Source organism: Ochotona princeps, chromosome 4, assembly GCF_030435755.1.
Source record: "Ochotona princeps isolate mOchPri1 chromosome 4, mOchPri1.hap1, whole genome shotgun sequence".
In the NCBI taxonomy this organism is placed as follows: Eukaryota; Metazoa; Chordata; class Mammalia; order Lagomorpha; family Ochotonidae; genus Ochotona; species Ochotona princeps.
The window spans coordinates 71,066,351-71,075,253 of record NC_080835.1 but is presented as its reverse complement, the minus strand read 5'-3'; the positions used below and the strand labels follow the sequence as shown (position 1 = coordinate 71,075,253).

General features: G+C 51.1%; 1 long non-coding RNA gene across 1 annotated transcript; it reads right to left on the bottom strand.

Moving 5' to 3' along the window:
• Positions 1-7,081: 7,081 nt before the first annotated feature.
• LOC131480090 (uncharacterized) lies at positions 7,082-8,221 on the bottom strand. Its single transcript, XR_009245245.1, has 3 exons — positions 8,061-8,221; positions 7,572-7,683; positions 7,082-7,175 (listed from the first exon to the last, which is right to left on the bottom strand). It is a non-coding gene; the product is annotated as an uncharacterized LOC131480090 (long non-coding RNA).
• Between the last annotated feature and the right edge of the window lie 682 nt (positions 8,222-8,903).

The window sequence follows — 8,903 nt, the reverse complement described above, 5'->3', positions numbered from 1 at the left end:
GACTGTTGCCCTCTGATTCAACGTCATTCCATTTTTTAAAAAGTATTTTTTAAAAAGATTTATTTATTTTACTCAAAAGGCAGGCTTACAGAGAAGAAAGGAGAAAGAAAGAGATCTTCTATCTGCTGGTTTACTTTCCACATGCTGAAAGGGCCAGAGCTGGACTGATTTGAGGCCAGGAGCCTGGAGCTTCCAGCTGGATCTCCCATGTGGGTGCAGGTGCCCAAGCACGTGGGTCATCTTCTGCTGCCTTCCCAAGCTATTAACAGGGAGCTGGATCAGAAGTGCAACAGCTGGGACATGAACCAGTTCCTATATGGGATGTCGGCACCACAGGCTGCAGCTTTACCTGCACGACGCCACAGCACCTGTCCCAGGTAATGTCCTTATCCTGGCTTCTCTGTAGGTCATACTGTTTTCCCTGCAGCTTCCTTCAATGTTCTCCTGTTTATCATCAAGCTTCTTTGGTTTGAAGAGGACATACATGGATGTGAGTTGTCTCGCCTGACATTCTCAGAGCTTCCTGGACCTGTAGTTTGCTGCCTGATACGGGTTTTCGGAAGTCCTCAGTCATGATTGTTCTTGAGTTCTCTTTCTTCTTCTGTAGTCCCACTTACACGTTTGTTGCTCCTCTCTGGTTATGCAGAAGTGCTCAGCTGTTTCATTCTATTCGCTTTGGTCTTTTTGCTCCTGGCTTTTAAGTCTTGCATCCCTCTGTTGATGCCACCCTCAGGTCTGCTAACTGTTCAGCCAGTCTACCACAGAGCCCAGGAGAGGCAAATGGTCACTTCTGCTGGTATTTGTGTCTTGTATTTCTCCCTTTTTGATTTATTTTATTTCCTTTTTTAAAAAAAGATTTATTTATTTTTATTGCAAAGTCAGATATACAGAGAGGAGGAGAGACAGAGAGGAAGATCTTCCATCCGATGATTCACTCCCCAAGTGAGCGCAACAGCCGGTGTTGTGCCAATCCGAAGCCGGGAACCAGGAACCTCTTCCAGGTCTCCCACACAGGTGCAGGGTCCCAAAGCTTTGGGTCATCCTCAACTGCTTTCCCAGGCCACAAGCAGGGAGCTGGATGGGAAGTGGAGCTGCCGGGATTAGAACCGGTGCCCATATGGAATCCTGGGGCGTTCAAGGCGAGGACTTTAGCTGCTAGGCCACGCCACCGGGCCCGATTTATTTTATTTCAAAGGTAGATTTACAGAGAGAAAGAGACAGAGTGAACCGCTGGTTCACTCCCCAAATGGCCAAACATGGCTGAGCTGATCTGAAGTCAAGAGCCAGAAGCTTCTTCCAGGTATTCCACATAGGTAGCAGGGGCCCAAGGACTCGGCCATCCTCTGCTGCTTGCCCAGGCCACAAGCAAGAAACAGGATCAGAAATAGAGCAGCTAGGACTAGAACCAGGGCCCACATGGAATGTTGGTGCTTGTAGGTGGAGGATTAGCCTGTTGAGCTACCACACCACTCCCTATATTTTATTTATTGTTTATACTTTCTTGGAATTGCCACCTTTTTGCCTACATTACCTATCTACTCTTGCATGTCACAGCCGTTTGAAGGCCTGGGTCTGGCAAGGCAAGGCAGCCCTGCTCTGTGAGAGTGGGCTCGGGTCCGCTCTGTCTCCTTACTCTGGGTTTGGCCTGTCAGCATGCCCTGCAAATTTCTACAGTGAACCAGACGTTCCGTCTAGCCTACAAGTAGCAGTGAGCCCTGGCTCCTGGGGAAGCTTCACCTCTGCAAAGCCCAGCTGCTCTGCGTCCCTCTCCCAGTCCTCCCCCAGGGCAGGCAGTGGCTTCCTGTGACCTCAGTTCTCTCGCTGACCTGAGATGCACTGGTGCTTTGCTGGCACCACAGCCCTGCCACACCAGATCAGATAAGAGGACCCTCCTCTCCCTGAGGGGATTTAGTTATATTTCTCTCTCTCTCTTCATCGGTCATTTTTACTTGAAAAAACATTGTCGCCACACCTTCCTTTACTTCTTTAAGCACAATTCATAATAGTCACTTGAAAGTTTTGTTTTTGTTTTTCTGACAAGTCCCACATTGGGTCACTCTCACAGCCAGCCTTCTTACCTCCTTCCGTATGTGTATGGAGGGGGCATCATTTCCTGTTTCTTTGCATGGTTCATACATTTTTTTGTTGGAAATAAGGTGTTGTGGGTACTAGAGCAATTCTGGGTACTGATCTTCATCCTTCCAGCCTATCATTATTTGCATATTTATTTGTGAAGGGCCTGGCTGGGCTATGTCATTGATGCAATACCCAAAAGTAGGCCCACTTCAGATCATGGTCTGGAGGTACAAGGTCAAAGGTCTCTTCTGACATTGGGGTGTTGCTCACAGTCCTGAGCCAGCACCTTGCACCACACAGCAGGAGGCAAGGAGCACACAGGTGCCTGTCCGTGCCTCCTGCCCCTCTTCCTGTGAAGCCAGGAGCTCTCATCTGGGGGGCTCCTTCCTCAGGACCCAAGCTAACCCTGACTGCTTTGCACAGGCCCCACTCAAACCCACCATCAGAGTAAATCCCCACTGCTCAACCCCATCAACACAAGGTGGTGGACAAACTGTGTTCAAGCCATAGTGCGTCTGGGCAGTCTGTCTGCCTCCCACCATGCTTCTTTCTGGGAACATGCTCTATGCTCTGGGTGCCAGTGACCTTGGCCAGGGACCCTGCCCCTCTGCCCGAGGAGCACGCTCACCTGTTGCCCTCTGCCAACGGCCAGTCGATAGTGTCCTGAGATTCTGAGAGGAGTTGTTTAAGTTCACTCTGGAAGGAAAAGTCATGGGGGCGGAGTCAGCACTTAGTCTCAGCGCACAAGTCCCGCCCTCTCCCACAGCACCGGCTCCAGAATTCCAGTATTTGTGTTTCTGAAGAACAACAAAGCACTTGGGCCAGGCGAGTGTGTGCAGGGGTGCATGGAGCAGGGCTAATGCTGAGGAGCCATAAGACCAGAGATTTCCCTGCTGGCAGGTACCAGGAGGGACCCAGACCCACCGGTGGGCGCCAGGTTACTGCTCTGTCCCCTGTACTGGGAGGAGGACACGAGGGAAGTGAGAGGTTTAAGAAGCAGTTGGAGCTGCCTAGGTGGGGCAGGTGCACGAGGGCATCTGGGAACAGCCAGGTCTCCAGGGACCTGCAGGCAGGGGAGCTCACTGAAGCTTGGCGGTGGGGTGGGAAGGATTGTAGCAGATAGCAGGGCTCAGCCTGCTCACCTGGACTTCATACTCCCCTCCGCCACCTGGTTGCCTCCCGTTGCTGATGTCACGTGGGGACAAGAGGTCGGAGGGAAGTCAGGCGGTGTAGTCTGACCCACACCAGACCCTGGGGAAACGACCTGCCTATAGAGTGCTACACTAGCCGCTGCCCCGGCCCTGCAGTGCCCAGGAACGGCCACTGGGCGCCGCCACTGTCCTGGCTGGGCCAGGCAGCAGCAGGCAATTTCCCAGAGGGTTCAAACAGAAATTCTGAAACACATTTCCTATCACCATAGTCTGAAACCCAGAAAGCATAATCCTGGAGGATTGAAATCTTCAAAGCTAAAATCCTGCAAACCACAATTTATGTGGACAAAAGGCTCCGTAAGAGGCTAGAAAACTGAATCTGGGTGTAGTGCGTAAAGTTGCAGCCTGAGGTTGCCCACGCTGTGGCATGCAAGTTAAGCCTCTGCTGACAGTGCCAGAATCCCATATGGACGCTGGTTCGAGTCATGGCTGTGTCACTTCTGATCCAGTTCCCTGCTAATGTGCCTGGGAAATTAGCAACAGAGGGTCCAAGTCCTTGAGTCCCTGCACCCATGTGGGAGACCCCACTGGAGTTCTGAGCTCCTTACTTCAGCCAGACCCAGCCCTGGTTGTTGCAAACACTGAAGGGCTGAACCAGAATTGGGATATCTAACTTAAAAAACAAGAGTTATGTATTTTTTTTATTGAAGTCAGACATACAGAGAGAAGGAAAGACAGAGAGAAAGATCTTCCATCTGTAAGTTCACTCCCCAAATGGCTGCAACAGCCAGAGCCGAGCCTATCTGAAGCCAGGAGCTTGGAGCCTCTTCTGAGTCTCCCACGCGGGTGCAGGGTCCCAAGGCTTTGGGCCGTCCTCGACTGCTTTCCAGGCCACAAACAGGGAGCTGGATGGGAAGTGGCGCAGCTGGGATAGGAACCAGCTACCATATGGGATCCCAGTGCGTTCAAGGCAAGGACTTTAGCCACTAGGCTCCTGCACCAGGCCCTGGAATATCTACCTTTCAAATAAAAAATAAAAAGTACAATGATGCATTGGCATTTCTTCCAGCTGATGAAATTTCAGGGAATTTTCATGAAGTAAAGGTGTGTTTTCCTGAAGAAGCCAGAAAAATGACTGATTGCTTTAAGACCACTGCTGTGCATGGAAAGACAGTAAGACAGTCCACAGTGTGTGGCCAATCACTACTGTTGTTCTTGCCAAATCTGGTCTGTGCATGCATGCAGGCAAAATGCATGGCCACAAGCTCCAACCATGCAGAAGCATGGAAGAGGGAGAAGTCACCAGAGAATGGCCATGCTAGTATATGTCAAATCACCACTGAATTTTTAAAAGTAGATCAGAATGTGATCATATTCCCAAGTGAAAGTCATGATCTGAAAGACAAAAAGCTATTCATTCATCACCATGTAAGACTTCAAGTCATCATGAAGTTGTGGCATGGTAGATTAGGCTGCTGCCTGCAGTGCCCACTTCCCATACAGGTGCTGGTTTGAATGCTAGTTGCTCCATTTCCAGTCCATTTCTCTGCAAATGCACCTGGAAAAGCAGAGGATGACTCAAGTCCTTGGATTCCACAGTCATGTGGGAGATCCAGTGGAAACTCCTAGCTCCTGGCTCTTGCAGCCATCTGGGGAGTGAATCAGCACATGCAAGATCTCTCTCCCTGCCCATCCCTTCTAATTCTTCCTTTCAAATACACTAAATATCTTTTAATTATTAAATTTAACCTGTTTTCACAAACTACTTCCAATACAATCCCCACAATCATTCTTACAACATACTTTTTTATATAGGTCAAATTTTCTTTTTTTTTTCTTTATTTATTTGAAAGGCAGAGTGACCTAGAGAGGGAGTGTTGCTAACTCACCAAATCTATCCCAGAAATGAGTTGGAGGCAGACTTGTTCACCAGCTGTGCCACCACAAGCTGAAAGGGCAGCAGCCCCAACCAGCCGAGTTCAGGGGGTTTTAAGCAACAATCATCCAGTCAACCAAGAGAGCTGGCACATGAGACAAACCATCCGATTAACCAAGCTTACATTCATGCACCACACAAGTTGTTTGATGAGTACAGTGGTGCAAAACAGACGCTGAATCAGTTCAAGCATCGTGCACTCTAAACTGTCCAATCAGTAAGAGCTGCATCCTATCTAGTAGTGAACAACTGAACCAGGTAAATAGGCTCTTCCGATTCCATAGACAGAAACCAACATGGGTAATCAGCTTACTGTTTGAATTGTTCAGAAATGCAAGATCTCGATGTGGTAGCCTAGTGGCTAAATCCTCGCCTCGCAAGCCTGGGATCCCACACGGGTGCCAGTTCGTGTCCAGGCTGTTCCAGTTCCCATCCAGCTCCCTGTCTGTGGCCTGGGAAAGCCAAAGGACGGCCCAAAACCTTGGGACCCTGAACCCACATGGGAGATCTAGAGGAAGACCCTGGCTCCTGGCTTCAGATCAGCTCAGCTCCAGCCATTGTGGCTACTTACAGAGTGAAACAGCACACAGAAGATCTTTCTCTCTGTCCCTCCTTCTTTCTATTAAAAAAAAAATCTGCCTTTCAAATAAAAATAAATGAATCTTAAAAAGAAATGTAAGCTTTTATCCTGAAGTGAGATATTTTCTTGCGATAAGCACTCTTCTCTTTTGGGACTTTCGGAGAACCTGCGGTTACAGACATGTCCCAGAAACATATCAGTAGATATTTACTGTTGCCCCCCACCGCCATTTTTAATTGTCTGCACCGGCACAGGAGGACGAGACATAGATTGAGAGGGTCTTCCATCTGCTGGTTCACTCCTCAAATGGCCACAATGGCTGGGCCTTGGACAGGCCGAAGCCAGGGGCCAGGAACTCCTTCCAGGTCTCCCCCGTGGACGGCAGAAGGGCACGTACTTGGGCCCCTTCTCCCAGGCGCATTAACAGAGAGCTAGATCGAAAGTAGAGTAGCTGGGACTCGAACTAGCACTCATGTGGGGTGGCAACGCTGCAGACAGCAGCTTAAACCCCGGTGCCACACCTGCCCCCTTCACTTTCCTTCTATTTAAAAAAATTTTTCTTTTATTTTTTTTCTTCTTTTACTTGTTATCCTTTCCTCGCTTTAAATCAGCAGCATTATTTTTACAACACATGTTCTATATAATCTAGTTTATCATAATTTCTTTTTTAAAATTATAATTTTTAAATGATTTGTCTATTTTTTAATTGGACAGTCAGACACACAGAGAAGAGACAGAAAGAAAATCTTCCGTCCATGGATTCGCTCTCCAAGTAGATGCAACGGCCAGTCCAAAACCAGGAGCCAGGAGCTTCCTCTGGGTCTCCCACGCGGGCGCAGGGTCCCAAGGCTTTGGGCCGTCCTCAACTGCTTTCCCAAGCCACAAGCAGGGAGCTGGATGGGAAGTGGGGCTGCCGGGATTAGAACCAGCACTCATATGGAAACCTGGCGCGTGCAACACCAAGACTTTAGCCATTAGGCTACCGTGCCAGACCCACAAGTTATAATTATTTTTCCTTTAACTGTAATTAACTATGTAAAGATTGTCAACAACAATACAATAAAATAGATTAAAAAAATAAAGTGTATTTCTTTGAAAGGTCAAGCAAAAGACACGGATGCGTTCCATTTTCAGGGAGGTGTAATTCATTTCATGCATTGTTGGTGAACTTGACTCCATAAAAGTACATTGGCACAAGGCCAACCTTCTGTGTAAGCAGAAAAAAACTTGAAACTTCCTATTAGCTGAAGAGATTTATTTAAAAAGCAGAGTGATCGAGAAAAAGAGAGTCTACCGTCTGGCTCACTTCCCAAATGCTTGCTAGAGCCAAGGCTGAAGGCACCAGGAACTGTGACCAGGTCTTCCACCTGAGTGGCAGGGACCCAAGCCTTGGGCCATCACTGCTGCTCCCAGGAAGTGCATCAGCAGGGAGCTGGACAGGAAATGGTGTAGTCAGAATGAGGGCACCCCAGGTCGGTACCCAGGGCTCAGGCCTGGACCCACATAGCTCTGTAACCCCTGCACCTTTGTCATGAATATTAAAATAATAATTTTTAAAAAAGTTTTGGCAGGCCTAGACCCCACCCGGGGACAGGACTCTGAATCCCCACAGCTCCCATCACACACACAGCAGAGGCCCCAGGGAGGGGAGGCCTGGGCCCTGACACCCTCTCCCTGGATCCCACCTGTCCTCAGCCCAGGGACGGGGCAAGTGGGGAGGGGGCGCCAGGTGGGAGGCCCGGGGAGCAGAGGAGGGAGAGGAAGGCAAGGGGTCTCCTCCGCAGCTCACTCCTCAGGCCCTGGGCTGTGGCCCCTCTGGCCTCCCTACCTCTGATGACCACGTCCTGCAGGGGGGCCCAGGCGTTGGGGAAGTCCCACTGCTGGCCTGTGTTCCGAAGAGAAGTGGGGATGCCGTGCCGGTAGCTCAGGATCTGGCTGTCCTAGAAGGTTCCAGAATCACAGTGGCTGTGGTGGGGGCTGCAGGTGGAGCCAGGGTGCTGGACCCCAGGAGACTGGGCACCGCCTCAGCCACCTCTTCGTGGCCCGCGGCCGCCCCCTTGTGGCCACCCTGGGACATGCAGGCTGACTAGCAGACAGCAGGGTGGCGGTGCCACCTCCCAGGTCCCTGCTCCCTGGAGTTGGGGGCTGCTGCCATCTCCCAGGTCCTTGCTCCCTGGAGTGGGGGGATGCTGCCATCTCCCAGGTCCTTGCTCCCTGGAGTGGGGGGATGCTGCCACCTCTCAGGTCTTTGCTCTCTGGAGTCCGCGGGAGGGGTGATGTAGTGGGGAACGGACAGACCCGGCTGCTGTCCCCTCACCTCCAGGTACTTCAGAGCTCTGTCTGCGACACCAGGGTCAGAGAAGCAGCCGGCCCAGCGCGGAGTGAGGTTGGATGGGTAAAACTCGTAGTTCTTCCTCTGGTTCTCGAGATCATAATCAAACCAGGAGCCCTTGTCTTCGTCCCATAGCAGGGCTGTCAGGGCTGCCTTGTGCTGGACTCCATCTGGTTCTCCTTCTTCCAGGCTGCTTCCTGGCCTGCACCTTGCAAGATGCCCAGCTCTGCCTCAGTCTGCACCTAGAGCAGCCTCTCAGGCTCTCCCTGCCAAGAACTTGCAAAAATCCTTTCCCTCTACATCTCTACCGCCACCTGCAGGGAGCAGCAGACCACCCCAGCTGTTCTCTGACCCCAGGTGAAGCAGACATGGATGAAAGGGGCAGGGCAGTGAGCCCAGGAGGGGCTGCTGGACCAGCAGGTGCCCAGTTCTCTTGATCCCTGCTGCCTAAGTCCTCATAACCTGTGGCTTCAGTGGAGCACTCAGCCAGCACAGCCATAGATGGGGAGCAGCAGAGGGGCCCGTGTTCATTCCTGCCACGCTAGACTGCTGAGCAAAGCCATGGGCTGGCAGAGGAGCCCAGTGCTGCTCTCAGGGCAACAGGTGCCAGGCCATGGGGTAAGCAGGAGAGGAGTGCTGGGTGGGTCTGGGCAACCTTGTGCAAGGGTGCTGCAGAGAAGGTCCCTGGGGTCTGCATGTGCTCAGGCTGTGGGCAAGGCAGCCTCTACAGATGTGACTTCTGCAAGTTCTGCTGCCAATGTCTGAAAGGGGTGATGGTGTCTCCTCTCCCAGGGTGTTTGTCACCAACTTCCTGTGTGTCCTCACCCC